This window comes from Mesoplodon densirostris, chromosome 3, assembly GCF_025265405.1.
Source record: "Mesoplodon densirostris isolate mMesDen1 chromosome 3, mMesDen1 primary haplotype, whole genome shotgun sequence".
NCBI lineage: Eukaryota > Metazoa > Chordata > Mammalia > Artiodactyla > Ziphiidae > Mesoplodon > Mesoplodon densirostris.
In genome coordinates, this window is record NC_082663.1 from 41,194,346 (window position 1) to 41,221,161 (window position 26,816).

Sequence of the window (26,816 nt, forward strand, 5' to 3'; positions counted from 1 at the left end):
AAGAATGAGTTTCCCGTTGATTTTTATGAACTACGACACTAATACCATTTAGAATCAGGAATCCTTACACAGTCTCTTAAGATAGAAAAATAAAATCTGTCTTTGACATGAGAGTGGTAGGTAATTGTTTCATTTCATAACCGGAGACCTTTCAAAACACAAAAAAATTCTTTCTTTTCAGATGGCTTAAGTGAATACTAGATGAAATCAGTGAATCCTTTCCAGTTTATAAACATATGCATATATCTCTTTATTTTAATGTAAGTAAGAGAAAGACAAGAAAAAATAATGGGGTGAAGAAGTGCATGTCTGGACAAACTAAGGCATATGGGATACTGGAAAGGGGAGTTAGCCAGAGAAGGCTTTTGAGATCACAATACTCCCCAGATCAAAATCTCCAAGGGCTTCCTATCATATTTTAAATAAAATACAAACTTCTTGATATCATCTACAAGACCCTACCTTGTCTGGTCCTTGACAATATCTCCAGCCTTACACTTTATCACTCTCTCCACCCCCTAACCCAAACCCTGCCCCCAAATGATCCACAGGAGCTTCATATGGATTCTCTCAGTTTCTGGAGCAAAACAAGCTCATTTCCACCTCAGTATGGTAGTACTTCTTGTTCCTCTTTCTGGAATACTCTACCTCCAAATCTACTCAAGGGTCACTCTCTCACTCCTGCTGGTATATGACTTCCCCAGAGACACCTTCCCCAATTCTTCTGTTAAAAAAAAGATCACTTTTGGGCTTCCCTGGTGGCGCAGTGGTTGAGAGTCCGCCTGCCGATGCAGGGGATGCGGGTTCGTGCCCCGGTCTGGGAAGATCCCACGTGCCATGGAGCGGCTGGGCCCGTGAGCCATGGCTGCTGAGCCTGTGCGTCCGGAGCCTGTGCTCCGCAACGGGAGAGGCCACAACAGTGAGAGGCCTGCGTACTGAAAAAAAAAAAAAAGATCACTTTCCCTTACCGTTATTCCCTAGATTCTTTTATGCTATATATTTTTTCTAAAACACTATGGAAAATAGTGCCTAGCACAAAATAATAAAAAAGTATTTGTTAAATAAATGAATGGAACTATTAAGTTTAAGAGTAAAATGAAATAATGTATGAAGAGTACTTAGTACAGTGCCTGCCACCTAATAAGTGTTCAAAAATTATTTTCTACTATTATAACTTATTATTTCTACCTTTTCCCACCAGATTATCAAGTTCCTCAGAGCAATGACCATGTCTTTTTTTTCCCCTTACGACTCTATTCTCAGGACCTAGGACAGTTCCCGGCTCATAAGAAGTGACCACTGAATCTTTTTCTTTGAATGGATGGAAGAAAGAATATTATATGCTGGGCAACACTTTCTAACGTAGTTACTAATCAAACCAACAGTAATTCTCCCAACTCAATAACCTAAAGTATTAAGTTAAGCAAACATTTAAATTCCCTTTGTTCAATTGTATTTATTGAGAACCTACTATACACAAAACTTGATGCTAAATGCAGCAGAAGAAGCAAAGATAAACAACAATATATATGGAATCTAAAAAAAAAATCGTTCTGATGAACGTAGGGGCAAGACAGGAATAAAGACGCAGACATAGAGAATGGACTTGAGGACACGGGGAGGGGGACGGGTAAGCTAGGACGAAGTGAGAGAGTGGCATGGACATATATATACTACCAGATGTAAAATAGATAGCTAGTGGGGGGCAGCTGCATGGTGCAGGGAGATCAGCTAGGTGCTTTGTGACCACCTAGAGGGGTGGGATAGGGAGGGTGGGAGGGAGACGCAGGAGGGCTATACGTATATGTATACATATAGCTAATTCACTTTGTTATACAGCAGAAGCTAACACAACATTGTAAAGCAATTATACTCCCATAAAGATGTTAAAAAAAAAAAGATGCAGCCCCCACAAAGCTAAAGATAAGACTAAGAACAACTTACTTGATGTGGAAATGAGGGAGTTCAGTTAGACAATGATGTCACAACTTTAAATTTGGATACCTTGGAAAATTATGTATCAATAATTGAATGGAGAAAGAAAAATGAAGCAAGTGAATATTGAGCTATAATGTAAATAAGGGAGAAATGATTCACAGTCCATAGATCACATTTAATCTCATGTTTTTTTTTAATCTCAGGTTTTAATGGAGACATATCTACAGTTTTAACAATTTCTTGATGAATTACTACCACATAGCAAGGAAAATATACTCATGGCATTTTCTCTAAACTATTGTCTCTAAGAGGGTAACACTTTCATGAAAGTCTTATAAATAATTAAGTTTAAGTACAAATTGCCAGATAATAAAAAAATTGAGAGATAAAATATTTTCACTAAAAAATCTAAAGCTACAATTCACAATGTAAGAGACACAAATATATGAAAAATAATGATGATTTTTAGGGCACCAGGAATAAAATCTTCATACAGATATTATAACCTACTTAAAGCCAGAGAGAAGAATTTTAAAACATTTTGTATGTTTTATTTTTAAAAGGTTGCCACATCAGTTTATAGCACAATAATGAATCCTAGTTCTCAAAATGTATGTGCTGAACTCCTGGTTTTGAAGCAAGCTACAGCTGCAAAATTATATCAGAAGCATGCACAAAATTTCCCTTCAACTACAATAAAAACAAATAATTTTTGTCTTATACTCATCAATCTTTTCTAAATGTGCAAAAGCTTGAGGGAGCCTTTTCACAATAATTATCAACTCTTAAACACAAGAATCATTTTCTCATAAAATCAAGATAAATTAACTTTTAAACTGCTTTTATAAAATATGCCTCCCAGCTGATTACTACAATAGTTTCTTCTCAACTAGTTCTCTTTGAATTATTATATTAAATTATGTTCACTTGATAAATATAATGTAACTTTTAAATGTATTCACTGGACCTAAATTAAAGAAAAGCTTCTTTAATTAGCTTGGAATTGGTATCTTTCTGCAGACAAGCAGCTAACTTGCAGCACTCCACTCCCTATAGTTCTAGTTTAGTAATGATTTAAAGTCGTTAATATAAAACAGCTCTTTAAAAAAAAAAAAAAAGAATTGCATACTTCTGCTTCTATAGAGTTCACTTACTTTATGGATGACTCTTATATCTGATGTTATGCTCCTGTAATCAATTCCACCAAAAATGTATTAGATAAACTAAAAAGAGAGAAAACATCTTATTCTAGTGTGATTAGGCCCATGTTTCACGCTAACTTTAAAGTATACAAAAGTCTTACTCCTTTGTCATGCTGATCATGATAGTGAAACAAGCAGAGTGCAGGTTACGGCGGCGGGGGTGGGGGGGTGGGCGGGGGGGTGCTGTTCAGATGCACAAGGGCTGCCACGTACTGCTAGTTTCATTCTCACAGAGTATACCACTAGTTAAAGTACTTGAACTTGAATAAATCATTTCTCTTTTCATTATCTGAACTTCACCAAGACTTCACTGTACTAAAATAAAGAGGAAGGTATCTTAATGGGAATAATTCATTTTTATATGTAAATTGAACTTTTTTATTGAAGTATAGTTGATTTACAATGTTGTGTTCATTTCTGCTGTACAGAAAAGCGATTCAGTTATACATACATATATATATATGTATATATATATATATATACACACACACACATTTTTTTCATATCCTTTTTCACTACGTTTTATCACAGGATATTGAATATAGTTCCCTGGGCTATACAGTAGGACCTTGTTGTTTATCCATTCTATATATAATAGTTTGCATCTGATTCACCTTTTTTTAAAAGAAACAAAACTCCTGCAGACCCACTTAAGGAACCATACTCATATTAATAAAAATTAAAGATTTACAAATATGCCAGCTGGTGAAAATAATTGGCATGTCCCAAACGAGAGAATCACCTTCTAAACAGATACGGCTGATATGTGCAAATACAGGCTAGTCCCTCATGGTGGACCATGTCATTAACCTGCAATTCCTCTTTGACAATGGTCCTTCTGGCCTCATAAATGACATAGAACAGAAAGAACTTGAGTATAAATACTGTACATATTAGCATATATTTTATGACTCATTTGAAGATTTATATTGTCAGAATACTAAAACACTTCATTTAACGTTATGTATTAATGAGATTACTGTATGATCTTATTATTTCTCAAAAAAATTTTTTTACTTGAATGTCACAAAGAATTAAAGAAAATGAATTTACAATGATTCAAATCCCAGAATTCTATCTATGGAAAATATTTCAATAATGAAGTGTACCAATATGTTAAGTAAGTATGACATGGACCTGTGATCAAAATGCATCTCTAATTCTCTCTCCAAGCATCACTTTCAACTTTTCTACTCTTCCTCTGTCCCTGTATGAAAACTTGTGAAGGTCTGTGATTCTTCCACTCAGTCTCAGGTAACAGACAATTCTACAGTCGCTATGGATTGCCAGCAGCCTCAAGTCAAAATTTAGGTTTTTCACTTCTCTGCAATAATGAAAAATCTAATCTCAATCTAAACCTTCTCTTCTGCTGAGGTTTGAAACCTGAAGTGGGGAAAGAATGCTTGCTTGTCTTCTCTCATCTCCCTGCTTGCTGTCTCCCCCTGCCTCTAAATGCTCTTGCATTCTCCCTAGAATGAACAGTAGGAAAATTGGGAAAGATAAGGATAGAACAGGTCTTGCTGAGCTTGATAAGTTCTTCCCTTCTGGTTCTGAAGATGTTACAGCTGAGTATATTTAATGGGGTGCTCTTGAGTCTCCTTGGAGATTCCTCTCTGCATTTCCTTGGACTAAGATAGATGTTTTCTCAGATCCCGGGCATCCAGGAAATCCAGCCTCTTTCTGCTGAGACTTTCTTGCTTTTTGCAGACTTTATGGAAGAGAATCCAAGTTGATCCCTTTCTGGCTACCTCTGCAGTGTGGTCCACATCTGTATGGGAAATACTCATGCATCGTTTGACACAACAAACTCTTGGACTGTTCTCAACACTACATCACTGACTGTCCTGGCTCTTCCAACAAAGCATCTAAGTCAACCCTGCCCTTGCTTTTGGGTTTTTCAAGAAGATAGCATCCTCTCTGCCTCCCAGTGCTCCCCAGGAGGCCTCTGAAAGCCCTTCTCACTGCAGTGGGAGTTAATGTAACTCCACCCTACCCTTTCCCAAAGATGGGTCAGGAGGCTCACAGTAGCACAACTATTCTCACCAAAAAAATCTACTTATCAGTCTCCCTTTCAATCCTGTTTGACCCTCTTTTTAAATTTTTCTGATCTTGTAAAGAGTTTAAGAGTGATGGAACAGAGTCTCTCTCCTTTCCTGTTGTAAACTCTGCATATTTGGGCCAGCAGGGGTGGGGAGGAGATCTTGTCACACAATACTTTGGTTTCTTAACATCTGTCACACTGTCACCTCAAATGAAACTGAAGCTAGTGCATATTGTGGGTTATGGTAATAGCTTACTTACTCCACATATGGGCAAATGGAAAAAAATAAGCAAGAAAATAATGAACTCTGATATCTGTATATAAATTGTTTTTACTCCTGAGCTTTTGTGCTATCTTAGCTTTTTAACATGAAATAAGTCTCCATGGTATTAACACCTCTGTACAGTCCATATAACATTGAATCAATTTTTCAGCTCTTTCCTTAGTGATTTGCATTAGAAGGGAAAGGATATTAAGCTTTCTGACATCTAAGCTTTGGGGCTGCCACTGAGGTTATTTTCATTTATGTATCAAGTAACAGCAACAATGCTGTGTTGCCAATTAAATGGCTTTGATTCCCCATTTAGTGTGAATTCAAAGCTCAAATACAGATATAACCAGGCATGATAGAGCTGAAACCCAACGGGGGTCCTGCGAATCATGGGATTTAGTTTAAATAGCTATGTTTTGAACTCTCCCTTCATTTTATTCAGCAATTAGTGACCATTAAAACCAAGAATCAAAATGTGCTAATACCAGGGAGTACAGGAGAATAAATGGAGATGTCACCAACATTTATTACAGCCTGGAATTATTTACTTGTTTGATTAATTGTTTATTTCCTGCCTAGATCACCAAAATGTATATGCAAAGAGGGCAGACACCTTGTCTTTCTTATTCATCATGTATTTCCAAGTAATTAGAAGAATAATGTCTAGCACAGAGTAGGCATGTGGTAAATATTTCATTTGATTGAAATGGGTTGAAGAATGAATAAATTAATGAAAAATAATTTTTTGAGTGAATACTGCAGTTAATTCTAGAATGGAGATTTAATTTTTTATGTTTTCCAGTTAATGACCAACTCTAAATCACCTAGACACTGATTTCTTTTTTTACTATAACCATAGAACTTTAATTTTTAATTCATTCCCAGAGCTTAAAAAAAATAGATTTTACTGTGAATAAAAGAGGAAAGAGAAATGAAAGGTGATTAAAACAAATACTTCTTTCACATTAGCTGGAAAACAACATCTAGAGAATAATAATGTCAGAGGTCAGGCATGGTAGCTGTATTAGTTTCCTAGGGCTACTGTAACAAAGTACTACAAACCATCTGGCTTAAAACAACAGATTCTTATTGTCTCACACTTCTGGAGACTAGAAATCCAAAATCAAGGTATTGGCAGGGTTGGTTCCCTCTGGAGGCTCTGAATCTGTTCCATGCCTCTCTCCTAGGTTCTGTTGTGTAAGTAGCTCCTGGTGTTCCTTGGCTTGAAGCTACTTAACTCTAATCTCTGCCTCCATCTTCATGTGTCTTTCTTTTCTCTGTGTCTCAAATTTCCTTTCCTTTCTCTTATAAGGACATCAGTCATTGGATTTGGAGCCCACTCTAAATCCAGGATCATCTTATTCGAGATCCTTAATTTAATAACATCTGCAAAAACCTTATTTCCAAACAAGGTCATAATCATAGTTACCGGGATTTAAGAAGAACATCTCTCTTGGGAAGACACAATTCAATCCTCTACAGTAACTTTCAGGTATTGGCCAATGGAAGCCAATACGAATCCTCTTCAGAACTATAAATCCAGTTAAGTTCACCTTTCTTCCCAGTCTTGGTCTCTGAACCAAGTGCTCCGATTTCTCCATATATAGGTTCAGATGCATTCCAAATCCCTGACTAATCTAGGCATGATTTGGTCCTTCCTGTGAGACCGAATCCTGCCTGTGAATTCCTGACACACTGGGACAATGACCACTTGCCTTTCCAGCCCCCAAGTGTCAATTCCTGCCCTCTGGGCACCATACCACTTCCTTTAGCATCCTGTCTAAATCATGACAGAGGTACACTGAGCTTTGCTCACCTGTAGATTTTTTCCCTGCTCACCATCCCAGCCTGTGGTTCAACATAGAGGACACATTTCCTATGAGGTATGCAAACCCCATCTGCCCTGTGTTGTCAGGAAAAACCATGATGTCTTGTATATTCAACTGCCCTTAAAGCAACACACTGCCCTGATGTTTCTTCTTCATTGAGCTAAGAAGTTGCCTGAAATTCAACATTAAAGTGTTTGAGCCTCGGGCTTCCCTGGTGGCGCAGTGGTCGAGAGTCCGCCTGCCGATGGAAGGGACACGGGTTCGTGCCCCGGTCCGGGAAGATCCCACATGTCACGGGGCGGCTGGGCCCGTGAGCCATGGCCGCTGAGCCTGCACGTCCAGAGCCTGTGCTCCGCAACGGGAGGGGCCACAACAGTGAGAGGCCTGCTTATCGCAAAAAAAAAAAGTGTTTGAGCCTCAAATGTGTCCTTAGAGAATGTGTCTGCCAGAAGAGAGAGAAGAGTGCCATGAGGAATCAGGGACAACACGAACCTGGGAACTAACTACTGGGCTCTAGAGGAGGATCTGCCTTTCTCAAATGTTTTCCTACACCTGACCCGCCTTCAGTCCAGCCATTATCGCTAGTAATTTTTAATGCCTTTTCCCCAGTTACCTCAATGTGATGGTGAGCATGGAAGAGGGAGAATGTCAGTTTCCCCAAAGTTCAATTAGCATTATTTTAATTCATGTATAATATTGCAGGCCCTATAGAAATTTTAGGATGATAAATTGATCTAGCACATGTTCTTTGAGGTTTGTGGAAAAAGAGCCTAACAGATGTGAAATTCAGCTGGATGTGGATAGGCACCATGTTCTTCTGGTTAACACGCTGACCTGGGCAGGGGAGACTGGTCACTCTGTTCCAAGTAAGACACTAAACAGTTTTGTGAGTTCAGACTATTGGAAACTTAGCTTCCTCCATCAATATAAAGCAGCACAGAGATTAGATTCCTCTGACTCTAAAAGGTATAGTTATAATTGTTAGACAGGATTCAACACAACAGAAAGATTCATCACAAAAAGAAAAGAGGATTGAAGTAGAGATTTGCTGACTCTACACAGTAGCAGTCATTAGTTACACTTCCCAATATGTTGACACTTGATGCTGGAATGGCCATTCTGTCACCAAACTGAAACTAGACCTTGTATTCATTAAAGTGAGAGCTGAGATCCCAAATGCTGGTAGTCTGTCAGATCTTAAAAATTAATAATTTCAAATCAAATTCCAGCTGTTCTTGAAAAATTAGGAACTCCCCATTACTGGGCATGCAGTTTCATGAGGCATTAAACCACTGAGGCTGAATGCAGCTGCCCGCATTAGACAGAGCACAGGATATCTAGTTTGCCACAGTCCTCACCAGTCCCTCTTGTTTCCCTGAGGCTGTAGCTGAAAATCAATTGCTATGCCTGTGCTATTTTTCCCACACTAGGCCTGTTTCAGGCATTTACAATACAAACCTGGCCCCTAGAAGTTTGCAAATTTGAAATTTGCAGCTGTGGTGTAGCATCCCCAGAGTCCCCCTAAATGAAGGTATGTCTTTATTGGTCGTCAAGCATTTTCTGTGGAAGGATGGATCCTTTAGAACCTAGACTTCTAGAGGGAGGATAGACCTTGATTGTAAGCCTCTGCTCACGGCTCTAGATACTGAATTGTGGACTTTCACTCAGCAAGCACTTAACCCATGTATGGAGCACTTCCAAGGTGCTAGGAACTGTGTGAATCCAGAATTTCTGTGTCAAAAAATTCCATCCATGAAGACTTTGATAGTGCTCTGGAAACAACAATATGGGGCTGGGTAACAACAGGAATTTAGGCTTACCTTCCTCATACAGCTTCCTCTTCAACCTGAGCCTCTCCCCCATTTTTTGCTCAAGACTGCCACAAGAGTAGAGGGCCTCTAAAGCACTTTGGAAATACACTTTGTTGCATATACTTACTTTTGTCTCAACTTAAGATTGGATCTCTTCTTCTGTGTTGTAGACGACGAAGCCCATGTCCTTTGGGCAGATTGCGTAACAGGTCACTTAGGCTTTTGCAGACTTTGAAAGATCAGGCAGGATTGATTGGTGTGCAGTGCAATACCTCAAGCTGACCAAGGATAAAGTTTCACCTATGAAACAAATATCAAATCAATTTTTAGATGTTCCTTAGCTAAATCTTGCTGATAGCAGGCTTTTCATATTCTTTCAGCTCCCTCAGTTGCTTTTGAGATTTTTCCATACCAGGGCAGAAGAGAAGTAAAAACAATTCCAAAATCATGACTCAGAATGAAACCCAGTTCTGCCCCCACATGAGGGGAGAAAGAAGGGAGGGGGCAATGAAGATGCAACATGTTGGGATAACTGGATACAATATAATCCGTTTTTTAAGAATTTACCAAGTTATTATCCAAGGAATGATGTTCCCCTTCCCTCCCTCGTGTGAACATTTCCCTTCCCTTGTGGGATGTTTCCCTTCCCTTGTGTGTCTACCATTAGTAGACACTTAAAATGGTGTACATGTTGTATAAGTTATGAAGTTTTTGAGGTGGGAGCAATAGTTAGAACCACAAGACTGTTTGCACAGACAAATTATATGATGAAGTAAGACAGTTGTCTAATGTACCATTTTAATGATGTGTATAGCTTGTTCAACTGATGGAGAGAATATTAGCTGCATAACCTGATAGAAGCATAGGTCAAAAAACTGAGAGTTTTAAAACAGCTGAAATGATCTCTGACTTCATCAATATTCCTTTAACCTTTTCTGGGAAAGCTATATGATTCATCACAATCTAGAGAGTTTCCATTAGAATCAGCCTTTACCTTGAGACCTCAGACTCCTGGAATGTATCTGACTTTCTCTCCTATTTATTCTAAATAAACTTTGCTGATAAGAGAGATTATAAAGAGACCTCTATTTGCTATTGTAATCAAAATTTCATCTTGGTCTACAAATTCCTAACTCAGCTATCAACTATTCACAGTAGCCTTCTATTGGTCAAGCTATCATTGTGTTAATCTTAATTAGCCCATGTGTCAAACTCCAAATACAAAATATATATTCAGCCTGGGTCTTGTTTTAAAAAAAAAAACAAGCAGTAAACAAATATCGAACTCTAAATCAATTGCGCATGTGCAGAGGTGCTTACAGGTGAAGTCTGAAACCTACTTTTAAGAACATCAAAAAAAATAATAAGGGGCCTCCCTGGTGGCGCAGTGGTTGAGAGTCCGCCTGCCGATGCAGGGGATACGGGTTCGTGCCCCGGTCTGGGAGGATCCCATATGCCGCGGAGCGGCTGGGCCCGTGAGCCATGGCCGCTGGGCCTGCGCATCCGGAGCCTGTGCTCCGCAACGGGAGAGGCCACAACAGTGAGAGGCCCACATACCACAAAAAGAAAAAAAAAAATAATAATAATAATAATAATAATAATAAGATGGACTGATGGATGGCTAGAGGAATGATGGACATATGTGTGATAAAGCAAATATAGCAAAAGATGAACTGCAGAATCTAGGTAGTGAGGATATGCAATGCACAATTCTTTCAACTCTTCTGTATGTTAAAAAATATTATAATAAAATGTGAAAGGAAAAATTCACTTGAGGTATGATATTAGAGACCAACCAGAACAAATGTTGGCAGGAACAGGCCAGTTATCTGCATTGAATCACCCCTATTATTTGTGCTGAAATCTAGGAATTCTGGGGAATACAAGAGATATAATTATAAGATACTAGGCCCTGATCTCTGAGAACTGACACTTTTATGGGGGATAAAGGTGTATACAGTAGCACAGTCAAAAATAAAATTCACATAACATGACTGCATTAGTCAGGGTTCTCCACAGAAACAGAACCAATAGGATATATACAGATATCTTCATGAGAGGAGATTTTTTTTTTTACAGGAATTGGCTCACGTGGTTATGGAGGCCAGGAAGTCCCACAATCTGTCGTCTGCAAGCTGGAGAGCCAGGAAAGCTAGTGGTGTAACTCAGTCCGAGTTCAAAGGCCTGAGAATTGAGAAGCTGATGGTGTTAAGTCTGGTATGAGTCCAAAAGCCAAGAATCAGGAGCACTGATGTCCAAGAACAGGGAAAGATGGATGCCCCAGTTCAAGCAAAGAGAGCAAATTCACCCTTCCTCCACATTTTTGCTCTAATCAGGCCCTCAGCCAATTGGATGATGCCCACCTGCACTGGTGAGGGTGGATCTTCCTTACTCAGTCTATGGATTCCATTGATAATCTCTTCCTGAGACATCCTCACAGACACACCCAGAAATATTTTATCCACTATCTGGGCATCTTGTAAACCAGTCAGGTTGACACATCCATCATCATGAGAAAATGAAATTCTTTTGTTTTTAATTAATTCATCTTTCTTCCTGAGCCCCTAAAATCGGTAGCAGAATAGAAACAACTTTCATCAGGTTTTTAACTTTATCGTCACCTGATTATCTTAATGCTTCCTTTATGATGGTAAAGCTCTTTCTTAGAAAAATAATAAGTTTTGTCCCAGACTTCTTGGTCTTCTCTCCATCTCTCTGGCTCCTCTACAAAATTATGTTTGAATGTATGTGCCAGTGGAAGGGAGGTGTGTGTCTCCCACCACCTCACAGTGGAGAGAATGAGCCAGTCTCTCTCCGGGCACTGCATCTCTGGCCCTCTGGTCTCCAAGGCAATGCTGTTATTTTACTGCTGCCTGCTTTATTTGCATTTACAACTGAATCCAACAACTATGACAGCTTAGAAAATCTGCTCTACTTAGGGCTCCAAAGAGTTCCCTGTGCCAGTGGACCCCACACAGGCTTTCAGCTTCCCCTCAAACCCTGCGGTGGAGCCTGCAGTGACTACTTGGTTTCACCTATGCACAGTGGAACCAACTGCTGCCCAGGAAAGTTCAACTTCAAGGCCTCCTCTCACCTAAGCAAATGACGCTGCCGAGTTGACTTTACCAAGAGATAATGCACTGGCACCCAGGTAGGTAGAACATCCTGTGCAGAAACCTCCTTCGGGAGGCCCACCCTTTTCCAGCACGTGTCCCCTTCTGCACCTGCAGCCTCTGAGGATCTGGAAGAGTGAGGAGACCAGGTATTGGAGCCACATTATTACCTCCCTCAAGCTTTTTTTTTCTCCTAGCAATGAGGGTGTATTAGTTTCCTATCACTGCTGTAACAAATTACCACAGACATAGTGACTTTAAACAACATCCGTTAATCATTTCATAGTTCTATAGATCAGAAGTCTGGGCACAGTGTGGCTCAGTGAAGACTTCCATTTAGAGTCTTACAAGGACTACGTACAGGTATCATCATACTGTGTTCCGTTCTGGAGGCTCTAGGGAAAAACCACCTTCCAAGCTCTTTCAGGTCATTGGTTAAATGCGGTTCCTGCTGTTGTAGGACTGAGGTCCTGGCTGGCTGTCAGCAGGGATGGTTCTTTGCTTCCACATGCTGCCTGCATTCCTTCTCATGGGTTCCACGTGACTTCCCTCCAGCAAAAGCAGAGGGAGAGTTGCTCTCACACTTCAGATCTCTCCCCTTCTGCTGCATCTCTCTGCCTTCCTCTTCTGCTTCTAGCCAGGGAAAAGTTCTCTGCTTTTACAGACTCGTGTGATGAAACTGAACCACCTAGATAATCCTGGATAATCTCCCAATTTAAGATCTATAACATATCCACATTTCCAGGGATTAGTGGTTGGACATCTTTGGCAGGGGGAGGGTATTCTGCCTACTATGGTGGGGGGTTATTAATGATTTCCTCTTCCTGGATGAACCTCTGTTAGGTAAAACACTTTGATCTAATTACCTAGCCTATTATTGATATATTACATGAAAGCCAAAAAAAATATTGGTATAACAGTTTTGACCTATTGCACATATAAGAAAAATGAGGCTCACAGAATTTAATTGTCTTGCTTTCACAATCTGAATATTCAGTGTCTGTCTGTGATGAGTCACATAAACAATATTCAGACCATTGTTTTTCCACATTCTCCCTCTTTTGGTATGTGGAGTCATTTTTTCAGTTCTGATGACATCCTGAAGACAGCCCCTAGGAACTAATGATGTCTATTTTTAACACCATGGTACAAGATCAATCCAGTTAAGCAATATGGGCCTCTGGCAGGCACTGGCTTCTTAGGTTCCAACTTTACCTGTGGTGCTGAAGTACTTGGGGACCTGGAAGATCTCTATCTATGATGAACATAAACATCAAAAAGTAAAGAGAAGAAAAAGAAGTCATTTTAGCCAAGGCAGGAAAGTTTGTCACAAATCCAACTGTTTTCTTCCTGAGTTTCCTCTCATTTTAATAGAGAGGCATGCTATCCACAAGAGGCTGAATTCTAGAGCATGAGTCCTGGTTTACATAATTTATCTCCTATTTTATAATTTTAGAGGAGTCAGGCAATATACAGAAAAATGTGACCAATTTAGACAATATGGCAAAACGTGCCATTTGGTCTCATTTTTCATAATAGGAATTTAAAAGGATACTCATGAGCCACTTAGAACCCATAAGTTAGCTAAGCAGAACAAATGGTTTTGAATACGATCTACCCTTAAATCATTTAGTGCCTTGCTGCATCATGAAAAGCAAATACTGAAAAAAAGAAAAACCTCTGAGAGTCATAACAATCAACTTCTCAGAAAAAACAATTTCACCCCTGCTTAAAGGGCTTGCAAGGTCAAGAGGACCACCTTTATTCTAAGTTCCAAACCCTCTGCGATACGTAGGTGCATTTCTCCCCTGGCTCTATGATGGGGAATGGAACCTGCTTGGCCACCTTCATCATCCCATGTAACAGTCTCCAGCTAGTGTGTTAACTAACCTGGCACTCTGTCCAGCAGAAGAAAGAAGCAGTCCACAGCCAATTTTGAGGCAAGAACACTGAACACAGAGCAAGAGCAAAAGGAGAGGGTCAGGTTTGTGCAGTGGGCGGGTCTGCACATTCGGACACATTCAAGCCCGATCTAGCCTTCTGCCCACGGGCTTCAAGCCCCTTTCATGGAAGAATACAGTGGAAAGGGAGTCACATCCCCCAACACGCCCCTCACAGTAGACAATGGAACTACAGACTGGGATCTCTTAATGGTTCATGAATCACTGTTCTTCTGTGAACACAGGAGACTGAGACCTATGGTGAAGAGACTGTTTTGAACACCAAACGCAGCCGGCAGAACCTCTCCTAAGAGACAGAGACTCTACTAATGGAATCTCTCAAAACCACTAAAGACACTGCCAGCATCCTACTTCAGGATCCATGTGCTCACATTATGAGCCAAGGGTACAGAAGGTATCAGTGGTACATGTGATTTCCACTGCACCACATCATCACAGCTACCATAACATCATTTTTGCTGACCACTAATACAGCTCTTGTCACAATACATCAAAATTATTCATTTAAATAATAATTATAATAAGTTAAACTTTATATATGTTATCTCAGTTGATCCATACAGTAACCTGAAGAAGTAGACACCATGATTGTCCTATGTTATAGGTGAGGAAACTGAGCAGCGGTGAGGTTAAGTCATTCCCCTCAGATCACACAGCATCTGCTAATCCGGATCCACCTCCAGAGCCCAGTCCTTGAATTCTGTGATAATAATACCTGCAGTGGCCTGCTTTTCCTGCCAGGCAGCAAGCTCACTGAGGGCGTAGGCTGCATACTACACATCTCTGCATCCTCCATGACTGAAATATAATAGCTGCCTAGAAAATGATAAATAAATGTCACATGAATAGTCTCACGTCTTGTCCAACACAGTTCACTGATCCTTTTGGCTAAAACATACTTTCTTTCTTTCTTTCTTTTTTTTTTTTTTTGCGGTATGCGGGCCTCTCACTGTCGTGGCCTCTCCCGTTGCAGAGCACAGGCTCCGGATGCGCAGGCCCAGCGGCCATGGCTCACGGGCCCAGCCGCTCCGCGGCATATGGGATCCTCCCAGATCGGGGCACGAACCCGTATCCCCTGCATCGGCAGGCGGACTCTCAACCACTGCGCCACCAGGGAGGCCCGTGGCTAAAACATACTTTCTTTAAGGTCATGGAAAAAGACTCATTCATAGGAAGAACAGACTGAGGAGATGGTAAGTGGAATCTGGTCAAGTGGCCAATAACATTCTTTGAATTGGCTATATTACGGGTTACTTGCCCTTATAAGCTATTGGAGGTCAGGGTGACAAACTCATTTGGCAAAGTTTCCTTGACTCAGTATTATTTTATTATATATAACATACGAGTTATTAATCAATCTATAATTTACTTACATTTATACTGAATCAGGTAAGACCTACATAATCATTGTCTAACAAGTATTACTGTCTTCTTCATTAGTCAATTGGGAGATGAATTTTTGGGGAAAAAATTCAAATACAGAAGTACACACAGGAAAAGATCAAATCCTCTACATTCTCTGTGTTTTCCTCCCAGAGGTAATGACTATAAACAACTGACTATGTATCTTGCTTTGCATTTGTATACAACTTTTCTCCCAAATAAATGAGATTAAACTGTTGCACTGAAACTAGATTAAGTTCTGTAACAAAGTAAGAAAGAGGATGGAAGTATAACACTGTGTCTCAGCAAAGGCTGCTTGTAGAGTAGGTGGGGCTCACACTCCCACCCTCCACTCCCACCTGTTCTGAGGGATTCCCCACTTCTCATAGACTTGGGGGACCTCCAAGGTTTGTGAGTCTTTGTAAGTCTCTATTAGGAAATTTGGAGCAGATTCGTTTGCTAATAAGCTCAAAATCTGGTGCATCCTTCATACTGATCAGTTATTGCTTAAGTAGTGAAAGTGACAGTAATTTTAATTGAGTGAGTCCTCACTTTCCGTTTTCAGACCAAGCCTTAAAGACTGGTCTTGCTTGGGATTGCTTGTTGATTTTTATTCAAAATAAATCTTGGACATCTTTCTATTCCTCTTAAACATTGAGTAATATTCTCAAGTATGACTGTTCCATACTATAATTAGTATTTCCCTTTTGATGAAGGAGATTTAGCCTCTTCCAAGATTTTTGCTATTAGAAACACTACTATGATACATTTCCTATAAAAGTAGTAGGACTTACTGTAGAAAAAAAGTTCAAAATGTGTATTAAATTACCTTAAAAAGGTAACTGTTATGTATGGACAGCGTGGTTGCATCCCCCCAAAATTCATATGTTGAAACACCTCAAATGAGATGGTGTGTTAGTAGGTGGAGCCTTTGGAGATAATTAGATTTAGATGAGGTTGGAAGGGTGAAGCCCCCACAAGGAATTAGTGTCCTTATTAGAAGAGAAAGACTAGAGCTCCCATGCTTTCTCTGCCATGTGAGAATACAGCAAGAAGGCATTGTCTGCAAACCAGGAAGAGTGATTTTACCGGGAACAGAATGGATTGGCACCTGGATCTTTGTCTCCCCAGTCTCTAGAACTGTGAGAAATACATTTCTGTTGTTTAAGTCACCTAGTCAATGGTATTTTTGTTTTAGCAACCTGAAATAAGAGAGAAATCCCATCTGAAAAATATAATTGCTGATACTATCTTAAAATATTTACTTATTTTGAATTTTCCCAAGTATATAAAATATTAGTTTATATGTTTGGCTAATGCTGTATATTTGATTGTGTATCGTGCTTTGTATTACACTTAACATTCTATCATAACATTATCTCAATCTATTATTTATTAAAAACATGATTTTTAAAGGTTGCCCACTGCATCACATGTATGTAACAAAATTTATTTACCCGTTCTTCTATTTTGGCCATTTACACTGTTTCCAATTTTCAGTTATAAACAATGGTCAAATGAATATTGTAGTAAGTCAACCTGTAAGGTAGGTAATGTTAAAATGAACATTTTATAGATAGAGACCATGAGCCACAGGAAGGCTAAGAAGCTTGCTAAATAGAACAAGTATATGGAATAGAGAAAAAGAGGAAAGAATGATAACTGTTGTTTCACACTATTTACCCTCTCTGTCTCAATTATTTTACTACCTCACAACAGGATTATTAGGATCAAATGAAAAAATGTTGAAATTACTTTGAAAGAGAATATTATCATGGAGCACTTATAATGTCCAGATGTAATAGGGAATAACAAATCTGACTCCATATTAGATCTGATTCTTTTACCTTAACCTTTGTTTTCTATTGCTTTCGTTACAAGTTAATCACTAAAGGGATGTTGTCTATAGCTTAAAGTCCTGTCTCCAACCCCCATGCCTGAATGTAAAACTAATATACCTTTGTTCAGCTCACAGGAAACATCTTGACCCAGCCCACCTGTGAATGGCTGCAGGAAAGGAGAAATTAACATATCCCCACCTGGAGGCAGGCCAAAACCAGGAGATATTTGCAACAACTTATGGCCTTTTTACTTTACCTCCTCACCTTCCCCTTTCTTTGTTCTATAAAAGAAACTAGCATTCAGACCTCAGGAAGATGGTTCTCTAGGACATTAGTCCACCATCTTCTTGGACTCACAGCTTTTCAAATAAAGTCGTTATTCTTTGCTCCAACACCTCATCTCCTGATTTATTGGCCTGTCATGTGGCAAGCAGGATGAGCTTGGACTCAGTAACACAGATATTAAGTTAAAAATGAAGGTGAAGCTCTACTCGGGGAAAAGAGTCAAATATAATGTAACTATTACTTAATAGTTACATAAACAAATTTGCATTGGATAGTTAGAAAATTGTGTGAAAATACACAAATTTGCATTGGATAGTTAGAAAATTGACTGTTCTTATTCTTATTTTATGCTTCCTTGGTAATTCCTTTTTACATGTGAGTTGATTCCCTAGGGGGAAAAAATGTGTGCTAGAGCTCTTACCTGATTTATTAACAGTTTACTTTTTAAAGTGGAATACATATTTGTATAATTGTGAATGACCTTTATGATTTTTAAATCTTTTTGCATCATTCATGAAAGATAAGTCTAAGGCTGCATATGGTTTTGGTGGCTTAGGTTCAATAAGCTGTTGAACCTCATGAAAGTATTTCTTGTAAATAAAAATATATATATCATGGAATTAATATAGAGTTCAATTTATTAACTATTAATACTAGGGGTAATACCAGGTAATACCTTTGGACTGCTACCTAGGGGCAATATTGTCTCATAAATTCAAAGAAACAGAACAAAAGGGAAAGGGAAGGAGAAAAACATAAGTTGAATAGAAAAAAAAAAAAAAACAGAATGAACAGTAAGGAAGATTAAAGAGGTAGACATGAATGAGACATTGCCGAAAACTTGAAGCAACTTACACTTAATGTAGCAAGGTTTATATGTTACCTATGTTTTTCAGTAAAGATTTCAAGAAAAATGTAAATTTGGGGTTGGATATTATAAAGCAGTACACTCAATACAAGCTGTATATTATATCTCTTCAACAAGTAAATCATGATCAATAGAAGATCTTACACTTTTTTTTTTTTTGCAGTACACGGGCCTCTCACTGTTGTGGCCTCTCCCATTGCGGAGCACAGGCTCCGGATGCGCAGGCTCAGCGGCCATGGCTCACGGGCCTAGCCGCTCCACGGTATGTGGGATCTTCCCAGACCGGGGCACAAACCCGTGTCCCCTGCATCGGCAGGTGGACTCTCAACCACTGCGCCACCAGGGAAGCCCTTACACATGTTTTATAATCAATATCTCAGCCCCACCTACCATAGCCATGAAAGCTATCTTTTCTCAATTCTAAGGAGAGGAACTTTAGCAGAAAAGTGATTCTGTTTAGAAGTGGTAACACCACCTATTCCCCCAAATGGTGCTAGAGTCAGTTCTTCTGAGGCTGAATATTCCACCTACCATAACTTGATTCTAACTCCTTATTCCATTTTCCACCCCCTTCCAACCATCATTGTCCTAATCAGAAATATCATAAGAAATCAAAGCATTGCTGATGCCTTCAGAAATCCTGACATATCAAGTGGATTTTCTTCAGTTCCAAGGTGTAGAAATCCCTGCTCAAACTAGCTTAAAACTGCAAAAGAAATCATTGTCCCATATTACTGAAGATCCAAAGGAAGTTCTGAATCCAGGAGAGGCTTGATCCAGGAGCTCCAAGGAGGCAAAAAAACTCAGTTCTCTGCACCTTTGCTCTACTATCAACGGTACCCACTTCATCCCTTAACTCTCCAAAGAGGCCTAGCAGTTTCTCTGGGCTCTGCTCTGGTGATAGCAAGTTTCCAGAGTTCCAAACCATGCATCCTCACATTATAACCAACCATGGGGAGAGAGAAAACATCTATGTTCCAGAAATATCAGTAAACATCTCCTTGTGTCTCATGAACTCCGACTGGGTTGTTGCCAACTTCAGAAATCGCCAGAAGAATGAGATTTGTTGATTGCATTTAGTCACTTAGGACTCAAAGCCATAATTTGGAGTGGAGTGGACACTAGTCAAACACGTGACTGTTATTGGGACGTATTCGGTTATCCCAAATGAAAGTTGAGTTTTTCTTATATAAAAGGGGGATTGGATACTAGGCAATAAGAGCAACAACACTCCCACAATAGCTGCTGTACGTAATGGTTTAGAAGAGGGAAGACAGTAAAGGGAAAAAGAGTAATGATATCATGATAGCACATAAGATCTAGAAGTTGTTCTAAGGTCTGTACAACAGAACAGATCGAGAAAGAGTTAAATCATACAACCTCACACATCAACAAATACAATCTTAGAAAAAGCACCCTAACTTTCACTTACCTGGGTTGCATATACCCATGAGAAATGTGTAATGCCATTTTCATCATCCTTACTGAAGTTAATCAATTTTGAAAGAGCATTGATTAAAAGTTACAAAAATTGGAAGAAAGATATGATCTTCAGAAAACATTTCAAACATACATTAATATAGCAACAAACTTCCTAAAAAGCAGATAGTGATACATAACACAGACATTCTTAGTCCTATGAAACATGAGAGGAAAAAAATTCAGGCCCACTCTAAATGGAATACAAATTTATTGTAGGAGGCAGATTTTACTACTACTTTGAGAGAGCTGTTATTGTCTATCATGTCAGCTCACAACACATCTTTGTCACTGCACCGTCACTCAAAATATGAAAAATCATCGACCTCAAAATATTTAGAAATCTGTAGTTTGTTGGCAGTGCATTAGAAGACAAAATATTTAATAAGATCAGAAAATCCAACAAAAGTCAGTATTTCTCCGAATCAGAAAGCGGCAATGTTTTCTCTGCAGGTACTGAGAGAGAGGTTGGCATCACACCGAATCAACCCTTAGGCTCAGGTTCCCCCAAGAATTGACCTTTGACAATTCCAATCTATTACACTTTTCAGCTTCTTTCCTACCTTAGAAATCCACCATTTAACCCAAGGGCCTGAAGGGTTCATGATACAAGTGCATAGGACTTAGCCTGCTGCCTCAGGGCACATTGACACAAGAAATTATGGACTAAAAAATATGTGACATTGACTGCAAAAGATATTTCAACTCATTTATTTATTTAATAGACAATTACTGAGTATATTTTTGTGCCAGGTATTATGATATGCAATAGAAATATAAACCATGAGTAATAAAGTTTAGTGAAGGATAGTGACAAAACTACTGTGTGATACAGTCTAGATTTGTGATTGAGAATTGAGACAGGAGCTAGGTTTATGGGATCAGAGAGAAAGAGAAGCCAATCCAGAATGGCCAGGTCTATGGTCAAAGGAAGGAAGGAATGCAAAGAATGGGGGAGGCTGGAAAAATACATTTTGATGAGCATGAACTTAAGATGAGTACTTCAAGCAGGTGTATTCAAGGGTCTTTGCAGTGTGGGTGGGGGTGTGGGATAAGTTAGGGGTTTGGGATTAACACATCCACACTACTAGATAAAAAAATGGATAGCCAACAAGGACCTACTGCATAGCACAGGGAACTCCACTCAGTACTCTGTAATGACCTATATGGGAAAAGAATCTGAAAAAGAATGGATATATGTATATGTAGAACTGAATCACTTTGCTGTACACCTGAAACTAACACAACATTGTAAATCAACTATACTCCAATACAGAATAAAAATTATAATAAATTTTTTTTAAAAAGAGTCTTTGTAACTAGCTAGTGTAAATAGGTATTTCCTAAAAGTGCACTTTCAAATCTTTATGCCAATAATCGGAAACTATTAAGTACGATACCTAGGGCAATCATTTGTCAGCACTGATATATACCTGCTGTTACAACAATATTTATTAATGGTACCCCCCTTCATCCTCAGAGCATCCTGGTTTAGATGATAACTTGTATAGTTACCTTACTTTAACAAAATATCAGTGGGACCTTTTGTCACTCCATGATTTAAGTAAATTTGCCTAGAAGCCTCTCCCTTCCCTCACACTGTCTTGGCCTTTGGAAGCCCAAATCTCTCCCTGAGATTTTGATAAATTCCCAGGGTCTTACATTAACCCAGACTTCTGGGCTCCCATGACCTTGCATTCTCCCTGTGGGCTGCCCTCGTGGCCCAAAGCAGAAAACGCATCCCTACACATTCCACACAAAAATACACTCCCACAATTAGCATCGAAATTCTTTTTTAGTGACGACAAGTGGAAAACAGAGCAAAGGTGTACAACACTCATCATCCAGAAAACTAATTTCATCTGTAAAGTATGTATCTGTCTTCTAATGGCAGTGGTTCAGCAGTTTCCGTCTTACCTCTTCTCCCAGGTCATGTCCAGTCTCACGTTTGTTATTTTTAAAATAATTTTATTTATTTATTTTATTTTTGGCTGCCTTGGGTCTTCGTTGCTGCCGGTGGGCTTCCTCTAGTTGCGGAGAGCAGGAGCCACTCTTCTGGTGGTGCGTGGGCTTCTCATTGCGGTGGCTTCTCTTGTTGCAGAGCACGGGCTCTAGGCGCACGGGCTTCAGTAATTGTGGCTCGCGGGCTCTAGCGCACAGGCTCAGTAGTTATGGTGCACGGGCTTAGTTGCTCCACAGCATGTGGGGCCTTCCCAGACCAGGGCATGAACCCATGTCCCCTACATTGGCAGGCGGATTCTTTTCTTTTCTTTTCTTCTCTTTTCTCATCTCTGCAGGCAGACTCTTAACCACTGCGCCACCAGGGTAGCCCCCAGTCTCACATTTTTCCAAATCCTCTCTCTCCGCATTTTCTTTTCTCCCCCCTTCTTTATCTTTTTCCCTTATCTCAAGGAGTCAATTTAACCATTTCTCCCTTTATCTGATATACGTTCAACATGAGATCTTGGGATCTGCTAACATCTGTTCTAACCCCCTGTGAGGGGACAGAGGCAAGTTCTCTCTCTAGTTATAGTTCAAGTGCCAGTGGAAGCAGAGCTGGGAGTGTGGGGGGAAAGGAATGGAGAATTAGAAGTAGTATGTCTTGGGGAAGAGTGGGACAAGAAAGATCACAGAGATCCAGACAAATATGCAGGTGACTATTCTTACAGGTACTTTAAAAAAATAATTATCCTAAATACACCTAAAAGTCTCCTGCACTTGATTTTCCTTTGATGGAAATTTATTATTCTGGGGAAAAAAATCCATGACTTCTTCTCAAAATACAAACAGTAAGATAAAGTACATAGAAGGGAAATATAGAGGAAGGAGGAAAATTTGGTTAGTACATTTTTTAAAAACGCATTTCACGTGTGCTAGGAACAGGCTGCAAATTTGACTCAGTGCTTCCTAGAAATAAAAGCAAAGGCCGAGAGAAAACCAGTAAAAAGATTCTTGATAGCTATGAGAATTCAAAAAAAAAAACCTCAGAAAGAGATGACTTTCTTATTACTAAGAGCCGAGAAGAACTTCTCCCATGAGTTTTCGTTAAAACTGTACTCTGAGATGTAATGAACCTCTTCCTCGGCCATGTTCCCTTAAGAACTTCAAGTTTCCTTCACATGGCTGCTTCTTCTTCCCTGCAAGTTAATGGCATATGCCCAATGTAACTGATTAAAAACATTTTTAGAAGAGGCTAAAACTACAAGGTAAAAATTTGTAACATGGTAAAGATTTGTAACATTTTGATGGCTTGATATATATTTTTTAAAACCATCTACAGCATTTGAGGGTTTACCTAGCTTTCAGTCAATCCTCCTTGATTATAATTTCTCAAAACCAAGATTTTCATAGGAATTGAAAAGCAAAGAGTTCAAAATTGTATTCTTTGGTGAGAACTTATAGTGTTGATACTGTGTGCTGCTGATTAAGGGCAAATCCATATTCCTTGACAATCAGCTGAGCAGGTTTCCTATAGCAATTAAACAGCCTAATCAAGACTTGCTGCTGAATAGATGGCTACCCCATCTACACATGAGGTGGGTCAAGAAACTCCTATTGGCAGAGCAAAGGATTCCTCAGAACATAGTTCTGGGTCTGCTCCAACACTTGGACAAATAAGCAATCAACACCCAAGAATTCTTTGCCATAGCGCATGGGCATAATACAGCACCAAGAGAAGTCTTACTTTGAGCAACATAACTTCCCACTGCAATCCAGTTCTAGTTTGCAGAATGCACTATATGATATTTGATCTGCTAAATAGAATTTGGTGGTCTCAAGCTATTAAATATTGGGTGACATTTCCTGAAAATAGCAATTTAGGTTTTGAATCAGATTATCTTGAACCATTCTCTATAATCATCATTAGCTGACAGAACTTGCTTTAAGCCATTCATTACTTAGGACAGAAGAATAAGTTCCTATTTTCTCATAATGAGATGAAAGAAAACAAGATGTTCTTCCATGGGCTGAATAAGAAGTGGGAGAGCCATGCTTGAAACACAGAGAGGTAGTGGCCTAATTCCACTGTAGACAGTGCAAGGCCTGGCTGGGGAAGCACAGCCACAACCTGGAGGCCGGGATCTGGGTTCTAGTTGGAGTTCTACTACTTACATGGTGTGACCTGAGTCCATCACTTAACCTCTTTGGATCTTTGTCCTTCTTTTATTATGAGGAAAAGGGAAGGCCCAGAACAGATTATGGTTCTTAAGTATTTAAAGATATAGAATTTCTTCAAATAATAAAAAATTTGTTTCTACATAGTGTAGAATAGGTGATTGCACTGTTGACCTGAAGCAAATAGACTGCCAGGTATTTCCCCAGCAAAGACGAGTTTATTCAGGATCAGCAGAGAATTGCAATTTGAGGTCTGCAACCAGGGCGAGCCACATGCAAGTCCCTGCACAGCAAGGGAAGGAGAATGCTTTTATAGAGGGGAAAAGGAAATTGAGAGGGCTAGAGTAAACAAAGAGTTCATGGCTCTTCATTGGCTGAGTCCTTGCCAGGAAAGGAGAGGAATCTTTCTTCTTCCTGCTGGGCTCTACTATCATCAAAGGGTGTGAAAGTGTCCCCTCCTGGTTTTCCAACTCTATTTAACTGAGGTTTCTGTTTATCAAATGTTTTTGCAGCATCAGTATGCCTTCATCAGAGTGTTAAAGCAATTTTCCTGCTCCAAAATTAATGTCTTCCAATTTAGAATAATATGCATAATATACCTTCATCAAAAGAGGGCAATGAGGAGCTATAGATAAAATATACAGTATCCTTACCTTTATACATGATACTCCAACAAAGGTATATGTTTTGACTTTTCTTGTATATAGATTCTGTGGAATACAAATATGAGGAAAACTACCAAAATGGAGTTTCTAAGTTCTCAATAGGGGAAAATGTCAATCCAGAGTTTCTTCATTTATATATCCTTATTTTAATGAAAACCACTTTCTTTAATGTTATCTATGAATAAACTTAATTGTAAAACATCTGCATTGTTTTAGTTCCACACAGATCAATTTATACAAATAGCCTTCACAGGAAACAAAAGTTGAGCTCATTTTTTCACCAAAGTGGACATCTGCTAACCAGTAAGGCTATAGGGCTTCCCTGGTGGTGCAGTGGTTGAGAGTCTGCCTGCCGATGCAGGGGACACGGGTTCGTTCCCCGGTCCGGGAAGATCTCACATGCAGCGGAGCGGCTGGGCCCGTGAGCCATGGCCGCTGAGCCTGCGCGTCCGGAGCCTGTGCTCCGCAATGGGAGAGGCCACAACAGTGAGAGGCCCGCGTACCGCAAAAAATAAACATAATAATAAAGCTATATATGCATGTGACTTCCACATATTTTACTGGCAAATGTTTCCCTCTGAACGAAAGTGGATCCTTCAAATGCAAAGGAATCCGCCATAGATAAGGAGTCTATTTAAATAATGTAGGAATGAATGTGTGAGTTCCAATTTTCTTAGTAAGACCGGACACTCCCATGTTAATATTCTTGAACAAAGTACGTCCAATATTCCAATATGCACAATGACAGGAAAAACACAATGATGATGATCATTTATAGATCTTAAATAACTTTAATCTTTTAAGTAGAGTTCCTCTTTCACAACTCTTTGAGTATATTTTCCAGCTAGTTAGCCTTCAATTCATAAAAAAAAGATAATTATTTAAAAAGTCAACATAAGTCTTAGATTTGATCATATACAATTCAAATCATGCCCAGTATTTTACCGGCCAAAGTGCAAATTTTAAACTATAATTTCTTTCTTGCTTTTATCCTCATAGATAAATATGGAGACTAAAGAGGAAATCCATCACCTAGAGAAGCATCATGACCACATAGAAGAGGATCAAAACTGATTCTGAATTTTTCAGAAGAAAACATAGTTAGATTACAAATTCCCCAAGACATGTAACATTTAGCATCATTAAAACTGATGTTTATTAAACCAGTATGTGGTAAAACCATTCTGGTTACAGGTGAACACTTCTTATATGTTCTACAAGGAAGTAGCTAAGGCAAAATACCCAATTCCTTCAGCAATGTAATTAGAAGAGAAAAAAGAAAAAACTTGACTATAAAGGTAAATACTCCCATCTTGTGGCTGCTGTTGAAATAACATGTTTTAAATGAAGATTGTTTGCTGTAGAAAATTTAATTCAAGAAATCATCACAAACATCACTGCTATTTGTTGATCCTTCCTAAGTGCCAGGCACCATATTAGGTACTCTATGTACACCATCTTATTAAATGCTCACAGCAACACAAAATTTGAATGTGCCATTTACATTTTTCAGTAAGTCATGTCATTTTATAATATGAAAGTTACTTTTTGCTACTATAATTTCACTTTTTTATTTAGTTGTTGAGAACAACTGAAATCCTGGCTGGACTCATATTCATTTATTAGTCATCTTTTCTAACAGAGCTTGGACCTCTTGGTTCTCAGTCTCATGCTAAAATATCCCATTCCCTCTTGTAGTATATTATTCTCAGTCACATGTGAATGGCTCACATTCCATTCACACAGACCTAAAATTTAAAACTATAGTCATTATGATTGTCAAGTAGTTTTTTTAATCAAAATAAAGAATATTAATTTCTTTTTTTTTTGGCAACTGAATACACTGTTACAATTGATGTCTTACAGGAAAGGGATTTTACTTTTAATGACCTAATGTTGGATCAGGTCAAAATACTACTTCTGATTGGTCAAAAGCCACGGAAAAACTTCCAGAAGAAAGAACAAGTACAATTAGTCTTCAAGTGCCAATTCACAAGAGAACATGACAAGAAA

At 39.1% G+C, this 26,816-nt stretch overlaps 1 long non-coding RNA gene across 1 annotated transcript in view; it reads right to left on the bottom strand.

Moving 5' to 3' along the window:
• LOC132486112 (uncharacterized) overlaps positions 1–26,816 on the bottom strand; it is a 165,279-nt gene that overhangs the window by 10,624 nt on the left and 127,839 nt on the right. Inside the window, exon 3 of the long non-coding RNA XR_009531443.1 lies at positions 9,220–9,392. This is a non-coding gene — a long non-coding RNA (uncharacterized LOC132486112). The remainder of the gene's footprint in view (positions 1–9,219; positions 9,393–26,816) is intronic.